Source organism: Lutra lutra, chromosome 16, assembly GCF_902655055.1.
Source record: "Lutra lutra chromosome 16, mLutLut1.2, whole genome shotgun sequence".
Taxonomy (NCBI): Eukaryota; Metazoa; Chordata; class Mammalia; order Carnivora; family Mustelidae; genus Lutra; species Lutra lutra.
Genome location: NC_062293.1, coordinates 30,699,657 through 30,713,140, shown reverse-complemented (window position 1 = coordinate 30,713,140; position 13,484 = coordinate 30,699,657). Strand labels below are relative to the sequence as shown.

The 13,484-nt window shown below is 38.1% G+C and overlaps 1 protein-coding gene across 1 annotated transcript in view; it reads right to left on the bottom strand.

Annotated features, from left to right (window-relative positions):
* The window catches only part of ANKFN1 (ankyrin repeat and fibronectin type III domain containing 1), a 518,608-nt gene extending 505,711 nt beyond the window's left edge, over positions 1 to 12,897 (bottom strand). Inside the window, exon 1 of the mRNA XM_047708413.1 lies at positions 12,816 to 12,897. The gene's annotated coding sequence lies outside the window, so the exon portion shown is untranslated. The remainder of the gene's footprint in view (positions 1 to 12,815) is intronic.
* Positions 12,898 to 13,484: the final 587 nt, after the last annotated feature.

Here is a 13,484-nt window from a genome sequence, read left to right as displayed (position 1 = left end):
ATACCAACTCAAAAGAGTAAAGGATGAATAAAGAAATTGGAATGGAGAAGACTAAAAGGAATTAAAAAAAAAAAACAACATTGAAATAAGGAAACTTTGATTCTAGTTCCCACTGTGCCCTTATTATTGTGTGGCCCTACATCAATCACTGTCTATCTCTATAGCTCAGTTTGCTTGTCTATGAAATGGGAACCCTAAGCCACTTTATCAGGGCTATACCACGAAATAAAGTAAAATCACAAAGGTAAAGGCATCCTGCCGGTTTCTGGCACATAACAGAAGCTAGCAAATGTCAGAAGAAAAAGCAAGGATGCAAAGAAATCTTTTGCTTCTGAATAAAATATCTTCCCTATCACAGAGGAGTAAACAGAGTAATTCATACATTTAATTGGCAGATGTCATGGAAAAATCTTCAGGAGTATTCTACACAAAGACTCCCAGGCTAGTTTGTGTTCAAACAAACCAGACAGCCAGCCCACAGCCTGAGCCAGGAGCCAAATATTTCAGACACCATCAGGGCTGGCTGCTCTAGGCTGAGCTGTTCCACAAGCAACTGGAGCCAGGCCACAGGAAGTCCTTGGTGTCAGCTCTCTAGAACCTAGTGAGACTGTGGCATTTTCTTGATCTTCTATGTAGATCATTACTCAGGTAAGGGATGTGGAGAGAAAGAAAGGGGGTCCCTTTTATAAAGGCTGCTGCTATCCCAGCTAAACAAAAACATACAGCCGTTTGGGGGCTGCCATAGGTAAACTCTGCAGACCAAACATGCCTTTTGTTTCCACTTTCTTCTGGGGTGGGTTTGGGGTGGTGGGATGGGGAGTCTATCATAATGTTGACCTTGGGGGATGCTTTGGCATACCACCACGGAGATTCCATTTTATGGCATGTGGAGTTTTATGGACCAATTTAACATGGGAGAGGAGACAAGAAGGCTGATGTGTGAACTGAAGTTGAAGAGACACAAATTCAAAGGAAAATTATTTCAGAATTATAAGAGCTGCTTACCAGTGTCCAAGGGTAATAGCCACTGTTCAGTGGCAGGGGCTGGACTCCCAAAGTTATTTCAGAGGCCATTTGTAGGACAAGCACCTTTTCATTTCATTTGGATGGGTAAATATTTTCAAATGGGGTCTCCTAAATATGTTGGGATCCAGCCAAAGTCCCTAAATTGTGAAAGCCGTGAATACTCAACTACTCTTTTCCCAGGACAGTTCATTCAGGAAGTCTAAAATCTGACAGAAAATGATTTATACTTTATCTGCACAAAATACAACCAGACCCACTGTTTGGTTTGTACTTGAGACCTGAGGAAATTTCTAAAAACCTTTTGATTATGAGGTATTGGCTAGGACATAACAAAGCCAAATTCCAAAGTTCCCACAGGATATGAAGCAAAAAAAAAAAAAAGGGATGTTTCCATGAAGACCTAAAACCCTGGTCTTACACACTGCTCTGTTCGTAACAATAGCTCAGGAACCCATGTGAATGTTTTTCCCAGAACTACAGAAAGAGCAGAAAACAAAAGGCCTGACTGAGGCAGAACTGATCCAGCCTTCAACGTACACAGCAGTTCTTTCTTGGCCATGTTTCTAAACACCTGGGAAGAGAAATACCTAAGCACTTACACGATCTCAGTGAGGAACTGGAAAGTCAGTCTGAAGTCCCCCAAGCATCACCCCAACACAGCCCCTCCCCAGAATACCTGTTGCCTGTGACTGTGTACCTCTGGCTTTTCCAAGGTCCTTTCTTGTAGGAATCTGATTTCCGCTGATTTTTCAACAACAGTCCCACCAGTTTCTCTAAACATAACATCCCTCAAGGTCCCTGTGCAAAAAACTTCATCATCAATACTCTCAAAAGCTATGAGAAGCCCTGTCCTTTCATGTCTGTTGGCTGCTATTTGAAAATGTCTGGCTGCCCTCATTCAAAATGAATAGTTGAGCTGCTGAAAATCTAGACAGTAAGAAGACTCTAGTGGGTGTTACCATAGCCTCAAGCCTGACTTGGAAAGCTCTCTGGAAAGGCCCTTTCTTTCCCAAATTCTTGGTTTTAGGGTTTTGTTCAAGAGATGTGAAGAATATTTTGTCATTATCAGAGGTGTTGGCTTATGTAGACACAAATTAATATATATGGTTTTTTCAATCAGCATTTATCTCCATGCCTTCATGAATTTTTCAACCAAAGCCAAGTGAAATGCTCTTCTGTTTGCTAGTGTTTAAGTTACAGGTTGGAAAACATTCAAAGAGCTTGAAATTCAAGCTGATGAGACAGATGAGAGGACAGGACAGGTACGTGACCATTGGCAGTCATCCAAAATAGGATATTCTTCCCATATGAAGTGTTGAGATCCATTAATAAACTGCAGAAGGAATTGTTAGACTCTTATAAGATTAGGGTAGAAGCTCCTAGGTCAGTGTAAGTCATTGATAATATCCTAGATTTTAGGTTCTGTGGTTAATTCATAGCTGTTCTTTATTTTTGAGATAAAAACATAACATAAAAGCGGCAATGCAGAGACCAATGATAATAGTATAACATGAAACAATGGCTGTTACCAACCTAACTTGTATTGATTGTATTTTCTTATTTACTGTATTCTTGATGTTCTGGCATTTAAAGTCATGATCCTGGAGATACTGCTCCTCTCAGGGCTAGATAATTTCTAGGGATAGCAAATGACTCCCCTATGAGCATGCCTTCGATGGGCAAACAAACCAATCCAGATCCCACAACCCCAACTCTCACACACCCAGCCAATATGCCTCCTTCCAACAGTACTCTAGGTGGCAAAGTAAATCACTGAGGCGATTTGACAGCCTGTTTTCCAGCCAGTTGACCATACAGCACACATCCCCTACTTGGTAGTAAAGCCATATTTTCCATTTCTTACACAACTGTTGAGACACTTTAAAAGTAAGAATTACGGAAAAGATTGGCACATTGGCTAGGACATTAAATGAGATAACCTCTGAGGTTGCTTGCCTACTCTTTTCATCATTCATAAGAGAAAAAAATGCCATTCTGGGAGACTATACTGTAGGCAGCCCTCAATTATTCACAGGTATATTAATTTTCCTAGTAGATTTTTCCACCTTGATGAAATAAGCTTAGAGAAGGCTTTGCAACCCTTGGTAATTTTTCCTACCACCTCCCCAAAAAGTTCTGGGGAGAGCTGTCTTTCATTTACTTCTCTCCATTGATTCACCATAAAGGATACTTCCCTAACACCTAACACCATTTGGCTAGAGACCCTCAAGATTTCTGCTCTAATGTTATGATTTTCCTTTTATTTTAGTAATCAGAAATGTATAAACAAAAAATGTATCCAATTTCATCATCAAATATAATTGCTATTATCAGTTGGATGCACGTTCTTTCAAAATGCCTATGCTTATATAAATACATATACATAATGTGTGTGTGTGTGTGTGTGTGAGAGAGAGAGAGAGAGAGAGAGAGAGAGAGAGAGAGATTAGGTTATGTATACAAATGGAATTGTGGCAGACAATGTCCTTTGAACCCAACAGCTGTGATCATCAAACTTCTACTTTCCAGTTACAAGACCCCTGATTTTTTTTAATTTCTTTTCAGCGTAACAGTATTCATTGTTTTTGCACCACACCCAGTGCTCCATGCAATACGTGCCCTCCCTAATACCCACCACCTTGTTACCCCAACCTCCCACTCCCCCCCCCCTTCAAGACCCTCAGGTAGTTTTTCAGAGTCCATAGTCTCTCATGGTTCACCTCCCCTTCCAATTTCCCTCAACTCCCTTCTCCTCTCCATCTCCCCATTCCTCCATGTTATTTGTTATCCTCCACAAATAAGTGAAACCATATGATAATTGACTCTCTCTGCTTGACTTATTTCACTCAGCATAAGAACCCGAATTTTTAAGACAGAGGGAAGAGATCTCTTTTTGCTGGTATGAAGTTTTTTTACTTGTTTTATTCTTTTTTATTAAGGTATAACTCTCATACTGTAAAGTTTACAAATCTTAAGTACAGTAAATGTTTATAATTGCATGTAGTTGTCTTACCACCACTCAGCTCAAGGTATAAGTTATGTCCATCATCCCAGTAGGCCTCATCATGCCCCGTCCCCCTAAAGGAGACCACTATTTTTCACCTCTCTAACCATAATTTCACCTCTTCTTCAATTTAATATAAATCAAATAATATTGCATATAATCTTTTGTGTCTGGCTTCTGCTAGAATTTCTGTGAGATTGATGCATGGTTTGTTGCATGATTCAGGAGTTCACTCTCTTTCATCTCTGTTTGGTTTTTTGTTGAATGTATATACCACAACTTACTCATTTTCTTATTGATGAGCACCTGGAGTGCTCCCAGTTTTGTGATACTATGAATAAAACCACTTAGAACATCCCTTGACATATTTTGAGGGGCATATGCTCTCATCTCTGTGGGTGTATACCTCAGAGTTAAATTACGGGTCATAGAGTATTTGTCAAGTTTAACTAGTAGCTACCGCATAGGAATGCTCTAAAATGACAGAGCCAATTTACATTTCTGTCAGCAATGTATGAGAGTTCTGTTTGTCTGTACCTTCAACCAGCACTTGCTATTGTCAATTTCTAAGATTTTAGCCATTCTGGTGGATATACAGTGGATTTTACTGTGCTTGTACTTGCATTTGAATTTTCGTCATGGATAATGATGTTGAAAACTTCTCACATAAGCTTACTGGCCATTTGGACAGTCTCATTTCTGAGCTGTCTCAAAGTCTTTTGTCCGTTTTAATTGATTTACCTTTTTTCTTTTTAAGTTGAAAAACTATATCTTCTGAATCCTTTATCAGATATATATATAATAAATATTTTCTCCCAGTCTTTTTTCATATTCTTAATGATGTCTTTTAAAAAGTAGACCTTATTTTAATAAGGTCCAAATTCTCAATCTTTTTTTAATTTTTTGGCCTGTGCTTTGGAGGTATGAGATCCTTGATAGCGGGGCAGCAGGCTCTTCTTCCAATCCCCAGGGTTAGATCATAATACTACTAAGTGGGCTACAGAATCCATTCTCCTTTACAATTATCTTCTCCCATTCTGTGGGTTGCCTCTTTGTTTTGTTGACTGTTTCCTTTGCTGTGCAGAAGCTTTTGATCTTGATGAAGTCCCAAAAGTTCACTTTCGCTTTTGTTTCCTTTGCCTTTGGAGACATATCTTGAAAGAAGTTGCTGTGGCTGATATCGAAGAGGTTACTGCCTATGTTCTCCTCTAGGATTCTGATGGATTCCTGTCTCACGTTGAGGTCTTTTATCCATTTTGAGTTTATCTTTGTGTACGGTGTAAGAGAATGGTCGAGTTTAATTCTTCTACATATAGCTGTCCAATTTTCCCAGCACCATTTATTGAAGAGACTGTCTTTTTTCCACTGTATATTTTTTCCTGCTTTGTCGAAGATTCTTTGACCATAGCATTGAGGGTCCATATCTGGGCTCTCTACTCTGTTCCACTGGTCTATGTGTCTGTTTTTATGCCAGCACCATTCTGTCTTGGTGATCACAGCTTTGTAATAAAGCTTGAAATCAGGTAACGTGATGCCGCCAGTTTTATTTTTGTTTTTCAACATTTCCTTAGTAATTCGGGGTCTCTTCTGATTCCATACAAATTTTAGGATTATTTGCTCCAGATCTTTGAAAAATACCAGTGGAATTTTGATCGGAATGGTATTAAAAGTATAGATTGCTCTAGGCAGTATAGACATTTTAACAATGTTTATTCTTCTGATCCAAGAGCATGGAATTGTCTTCCACCTTTTCGTGTCTTCTTCAATTTCTTTCATGAGTGTTCTGTAGTTCCTCGAGTACAGATCCTTTACCTCTTTGGTTAGGTTTATTCCCAGGTATCTTATGGTTCTTGGTGCTACAGTAAATGGAATTGATTCTCTAATTTCCCTTTCTGTATTTTCATTGTTAGTGTATAAGAAAGCCACTGATTTCTGTTCATTGACTTTGTATCCTGCCACATTACTGAATTGCTGTATGAGTTCTAGTAGTTTGGGGGTGGAGTCTTTTGGGTTTTCCATATAAAGAATCATGTCATCTGCGAAGAGAGAGAGTTTGACTTCTTCATTGCCAATTTGGATACCTTTTATTTCTCTTTGTTGTCTGATTGCTGTTGCTAGGTCTGTGCAGTGAGGTGTGGCCATGTGCCACAGATCTGGACTATATGAAGTAAGAGCAGATTTTATAGGAGGTTTCTATGACAGATTATCTTGCTAGGCAAAGGTACAGATTCATGAGAAGAAAGCTATTCTCCTGCTCTCTTCAGCTTGGAAAACTGATGTGGAGACCTGTTACTTTGGAGCAGCTACAATCCTACTGTGACCATGAAAGAAGGCCAAGAGAATCTTGGTGTCATTAACCCAATATTCTGACATCATTGGTTATTAAACTCATCCTGTAACCATTCCACAAGACTTCTTGTCATATAAGATCATAAGATCTTTGTTATTTTAGATGTGGTCAGGAGTCTTCTATTTGCAGATTAGAATGTCCTTCCTAAGAAGGGATCCATGTACACATAATGATCTTCAAACTACTTTTTTCTCTTACCATATCACAGGCATCATTGTACACACAGATGCATTGGGGGGCGGGGTTTGTTTTTGTTTGTGTTTTGAGAGAGAGAGAAAAGAGCATGCACTCCTATGGAGGGGGGGGTGGGCGGCAGAAGGAGAGGGAAAGAGAGAATCTTAGGCACAACCCTGAGATCAACAACCTGAGTCAAAATCAAGAGTCCAACTAACTGACTGAGCCACCCAGGTGCCCCACACTCAGACATACTGCACTTTCAAATGTACACAGTATACAGATTTACTTCTATGTAGTTAATGGCCACAGAATTCTGTCATGGCTGTACTATACATTATTTGTCCTATTGCCTGTTTTTGAACATTTAGATTGTTACCATACTATTATTATAAACAATGCTGCAGGAGTGTCTGGGTGGCTCAGTTGGTTAAGTGTCCAACTCTTGATTTTGGCTCAGGTCATGATCTCAGGATGAGATCAAGCCCTCACTGGGCTCCATGCTCAGTGGGAAGTCTGCTGGAGATTCTACTGCCCCTCTACTGCCAGAGTCTCCTACTGCCCCTCTCCCTGCTCTCTCTCTCTAAAAACAAGCAAATTAAAAAAAAAAAAAAAAAAAAAAAACAATGCTGCAATAATTGTATGGGCATGTTTGTATATGGAGTTTAGCATATTGATAGGATTCATTCTTAGAAATGGGAATTGCTGGGTCTGTACATTTAAATTTGGATACATACTGGCTTCCAAAAATGTCATTACAATTCAGATTTCCACCAGTTATATAACAGAAAACCTACTTTCCCCACATGGATAAGAGCTTAGCGTGTTCCTAATTTTTTAAACTTTTTTTAAACCAATTGTGTTGGTTTAAATGAAATTGTATTTCATTGTGTAAATATGCATTTTTAAATTGTTAATAAATTTGGAAATGTCTTTTTACCTTCTACTATTTGCATGTGTGAACTGCCTATTTATAACTTTTGCCCTCTTCCCTATTGTGCTTTTTTTTTCCTTTTTGTCTTTGATATTGCATCATTTCTGAACTGAATATTTACCAACATTAATTATATATATGCTACAATATTTTCTTCTTTCAACTCTTCTTATAGAGATTTTTACTAGATAGAAGTTCTATAATTTTATGTATAAACTAACTGTTGATCATATTTCTCCACTTGGTCATATCCTTAGAAAAGCTTTCTCTATGACAAGATCTTTTTTAAAAAGTTTTTTTCTTTTAATTTTTATTTATTTTTTTTTCTTTTAATTTTTAAGTAATCTCTACACCAACGTGGGGCTCAAATTCATAACCCTGAGATTAAGAGCTGCATGTTCTACTGTCTAAGCCAGCCAGGCACCCTGTCATAGATTACAAAATCTATGACAAGATTTTAATTGTCCTATGCCTTCCCCCATTCTTTTTTATATTTTGATCTTTTACTTAACATTTAACAAATATCTATTAGAATTTAATGTGTGCCAGACCCTAAAAACTGTGAAAAATAACACAAAATGTCTTAACTCTCCTGGAGCTTTCATTTTACACAAACCCTTAAAGAGATAACTAGTGTCTCAGAAAGTGATAACTTCTAAATAAGAAATAAGAAAATAAAAACAAAGCAATGGAAAGAGGAGTATATGTGTAGGTACTTCAGCTAGGAAGCTCAGGAAATGCCTGTCAGAGAAACTTATGTTTTAAGAGAACTGAAGAGTGAGAAGAGTCAAACTTGTAATAATATGAGAGAAGAGAGGCCACAGAGAGGTGACAGCTGGCGCTCAGGTCTTGAAACAGAAAGTTTATCACAGTAGTCTGCCCTTACCTACAGGAGATAAATTCTAAGCCCCCCAGTGTGCCTGAAACCACAGACAGTACTGAACCCTAAATATACTGTTTTTTTTTCCCTATACATACATAACTAAGATCAGGTTTAATTTATAAATGAGATACAGTAAGAGATTCACAGTAATAAAATAGACTCACAGTAATAAAATAGATTCACAGTAATAAAATATACTAAAGTAAAAGTTACATGAAAGTGTTCTCTCTTTTAAAATATCTAATTGTGCTGTATTAACTCTTCTTGTGATGGTGTGAGATGATAAACTGTCTATGTGATGAGACAAAATGAGGTAAATGGTGTAGGCTCAATAATGCAGCATTAGGTTACTGACCTCCTAACTATTCAGATCAACCATGGGTTCACTGAAATTGTGGAAAGCAAAACTGTGGGTAAGGAGGGGGCTACTGTACATATATGCTCAAGAGGCAGAGAGAGGGTTCCTGTGTCAGGAGAGCAGGGAATGAAGCACAGGTCGGTCAACAATGGGCTGCGAAAAGCTGGCTGTTGGCCACTTTAGTTTGGATTTCATTATAATTATGCTGGGAAGTCAGGTATTAATGTAAAGCGAATCACTTCAATATATACGTCAGGGATTTCCACTGCCAAAAAGAATGAGGTAGATCACTGCAGACCAATGATTCCAATGCAGTATGGAAAAAAATGATAAACTATATTTTTAGGATTTAGAGAAGTACAAAAAATAATGACTAGACAACTAAGTAATTTTCATTTTTAAAAAGACACTAAAGGTGTCTCAGTGGCTCAGTCATTGCGCGTCTGCCTTCAGCTCAGGTCATGATCCCACGGTCCTGGGATGGAGCCCCACATCAGTCCCCCTGCTCAGTAGAGAGCTTGCTTCTCCCTCTTCCTCCCCTGCTCTCCCTGCTTGTGTTCTCTCTTCCTCTCTTTATCAAATAAACAAATAAATATCTTTTTAAAAATAAATAAATAAAACACTCCACTGGTCAGTAACTCTACAGAGCAGTTCTCCACATCACTATTCATCTGCGAACTGCACATAGTGTTCATTATGACAGTTTTTAACATGTTAGAAAAGAGAGAAACACTGAAGTTATAATAAACTCATGGAATATGGTTTAAAAAAATCAGTAAGCAGCCAAATGCATGCAAAATAATAAATACAAATGAAATCATAACTCTTGATGAAAAAGTAGTTTCTCTGCCTGTAGTACACAAATCACTTTTTGACCTCAAATAATCATATGAAAAAATAACTCAATGTATTTGGTGTCAAATGCCATATCTAAAAACAAACTGCAGAAATAACTATAAAGTAGGTTATTTCTTATTTGAAGAATAAGAAGATGATGCACTGAAGCTTCTTTTTGTTAAAAAGAATACCATCTAATATACTTGAGAGTACAGTTGGAAGGATAAACAGTCCAGTCTGTGGAGATGGTTGACAGTGACCAAATAGTGACAATCTGAGCACTGCCAATGATTAGTTATTTGGAACCAGTTTTATCTTTCAAGAAGGGTCATATGTCTAAGTGGTGTTCCAAAGTGAAAACTGATATAAATTATCCTAGAGAAATGTCATGTTCACTAAGATGACACAATTTACTGGCATGTGATTTCCTACCAAAAAAGAGGGAGAAGTGAATAATTCAATTGGTTTAAAAAAAAAAAAGTAGAACAGCTCAATGTTTCATTGATACAGTACCATTTCCTAACCTCCTTGACTAATTTAAGTAGTTGTCTGGTAATGATGATGGGTATTTCTCTTGTTATCTGACTATATTACAAGAATTATTTTAGAAATATTTTTTAATGGTTTAATGGCTGAACCACTTGGGCTGAATTCAGAAGAAAACTAACTCTTGGATGGGAAGTGGAGTATAGGTATAAACCATAGGCAAGACTATGGTTTACTGTGACATGTTCTCCACTCAGTGTCCAAGGAGACACTGAGGGATGTTCTGGGCTTATTTCTGTATTTGTTACTTGTATCTCATGAGAAGGAAGAATTGTAACCAGAACAGACCAGGGCTGGGGAGGGAATGGCAAAGTTCTCTCAGAGCTGGCAGGATCTTCACTTAGTACAAGTGGTATCATCAGCCATTGGACATCTCATGGGGAACATTAGGAAACCCATGGAGCCTATAGCTTCAACCAGGGACAATCTATACCTGTCTTGTATAAAAAGGCTCCAAATAAATGTTTCTTATCTTTTGATGTCCCATACCAGTATGATTACTATATCCTTTATCTGTATTTGTTGGTGTTTTCTATCAGTCATATTAAAGTCTTGAGACAAAAACAGTTTCACATATTTTGCCATTGTGAATGATTTATATTAAAACTGCCTATTGTTGGGTATAAGGTGTATACATAAATATATAAATGATAACCTATCATATAAATATATATAATTTAGTATGCAGCTGGACTCCATAGGTGTATGTGTACATACACAGATTACAGATAAATATATACATGATAACTTAGTATGTAAGAGTGATTTGATTTCATATATTTTAGTCAACAACAAGACTGGTTAACTGTAATTAAACCAGTTCCTAGATTCTTGGGGTTCATAGGAAGAGGAACATTCAGCTGAAATCCTGAAGCTACCTCGTAGTCGTTAGAGGGTTGGGAGCTCAATGAATATTTGACAAAGGAAGAGAAGAACTTCCCAAATACATGGGAAACTTGAAGAAAGAAGAGGTGATGGGTTGGACCAGCCAACTTCAACAGAGACCCACAGATGGCAACAGAATCATCCTATTCCCGACTGCTGGTCTGCTGGTGATTAAATCTCCACTGAAGAAACAGAATTCAATGAGAGGCATGAAGATGAAAGGCAAGTCTCTTCGCTCCCACCACAATTAACTGAGTTTCAGCACTCTGGTGTGGAAAGAGGCTTCTCTACTGCCTGACAAACTGATGAAACTGGAAAAAATTCTAGATGATATATCTTAAAGATACCAAACTTTTGAAAACCTCTGGATACATGTTTATCTGTAAATAACCATAGGACAAAAATAACTTCCTTCCCCAATTGACTATCCTAAATTATTTTTCTAAAGCAACTTCAAAGCAGCTTAAGCATGTCCCAGTTTTATGTACATCTGCTTGGGAGTCATCTCCAAATCTGGGTCCCAGAGTCTGCAAGCCCAATATGTACTAACCAACTTCCTCTCCTCTCCTCCCTACCCTGAAGTATCTCACAATCTAGAAGGGGATGTTTTATGACTTGATGAGAGAAAAGCTCCATTCCATACAATTCCAAGAAGTTCACCTTGAATCATCTACCATCCATACTTCTACCAAAATTTCTGACAAAGACATGGAGATGCACGGATGAATGATGTAAGGGGCATGCTAGGTGGGCATCAATTCCTTTATACTTCTAAGTACGAATAAGGAAGCATCTACAACCATTCTCTTCCTCACTGCTCTGTTAACTTGGAGAAATCACTGGAGGAAACAGATGAAAAAGGACAAAAGCTATACATTTTTCCAAGAAGAATGACAAAAGAACAAAACAGGAACTACAATTCCTAAAGAACTCCGAGATCTGATGCTTTCACATTACTATTAAATTCAATTTTGCCCTAAAAATTTGAGAAGATTTTTGATAATTTCTATAATTTCAAATTGCCTGAAGAATAAATTATTAATCTTATTCTTATGACTTAAACTTTATTTTTCAATATCAAACTCCCTTAGTTCAGTTGCAGTTGAATGGTTGATATGCCCTTATGTATTTTGTGTCTGAAAACTTTCATACTCTATTTTGCTGTTCATCTTTCTTATTTGAGAGGCAACTGTTTTCTTTTTCAGGCCTAAGACTTTTTGAAGAGTGTTGAAAAGTAGGCAGGTCCAAAGCATTGTATACGTAGTGTTTAGTGTGTAAAAGTGCCCTGAACAAGACATCTCAGAGTGCTAGTTAACACAACTTGTAAAATATTCTTTTTTTTCTTTTCTTTTCTTCTTTCTTTTCTTTTCTTTTTCTTTTCAGAGAGAGAGGGCGTGCACATGTTGGGGAAGAAGCAGAGGGACAGCAGGAAAGAGAATCCCAAGCAGGCTCCACGCTCAGCACAGAGCCCGATGTGGGGTTTAACCCCATGACCCTGAAATTATGACCTGAGCCCAAATCAAGAGTCAGACACTTAACTGACTGAGTCTCCCAGATGTCCCTGTAAAATATTCTAAATGAAGGGACCAGAAAGACTATGTACTCCAGGGGCTACAAACTCAAATGGATTCAGGGACACGCAGGTAACGTAAATGAATGATGTCATGAAGAAAGGAAGAACTGTAGCAAACTAGAGAGGGATATAAATCAACCAACCAGTCAACTAAAAATATTGTTCCAATTCAATCCAATATGGTAGTTTGGGCCTTTTGGCTGTTGATCTCCAATTCCAAAGCTTAGGAATATGATCTGAGTTACCTGGCGATTCACAAAATACAGCTGTGGGGGCAGGAGCCCCAGTCCACATCTCCTGTGGTCTGATTCAGCGCATGATTTGTCCTACCACCATGCTGCATGTCTGCAGGTTGTGCACCGTCCCTAGAAAAGAGGAAGAACTTTGAGGACCTGCTATGTGCTCAAGCCCTTTATTTAGGTTATTGTTTTTAGTCTTCAACATACATTTGAGATTGTTGTTAAGAGCCTCATTTGTCAAGCAAGAAAAGTAAGGTACAGACTGTTAAGCAATTTCTCTGACATTGACCTATAAAGGTGTGGGCAACCTAATTGTATGGTTTTGAATCCAAGTCCATCTGGCTTTCAAGTTTGTATTTTTTGATCGCTTCCATGAAATACACCTCACCTCCAGGAAAGGTAAGTAATTTAAGTAGTGCTTCCAAGAAGTGGCCATTATGCCATCATGGTAGAGACACAGAAGTGTATCAAGCAAGGTTGTCAGTGTAATGAATCCTGGCAATGATGACGAAGAGGAGAAAAGATGTTTGATGTTGCTGGGGCTGCTTTTCTTTCACATGCTCAATCCTCATCTTTACCGACTTGTTAGCTTTGCTTCATACAGCTGATCGTTCCCACCTGCACTCTTCTTGAAACACTTCCTCTACTTGCTTTCTGGACAATCTCTCTTTGTCA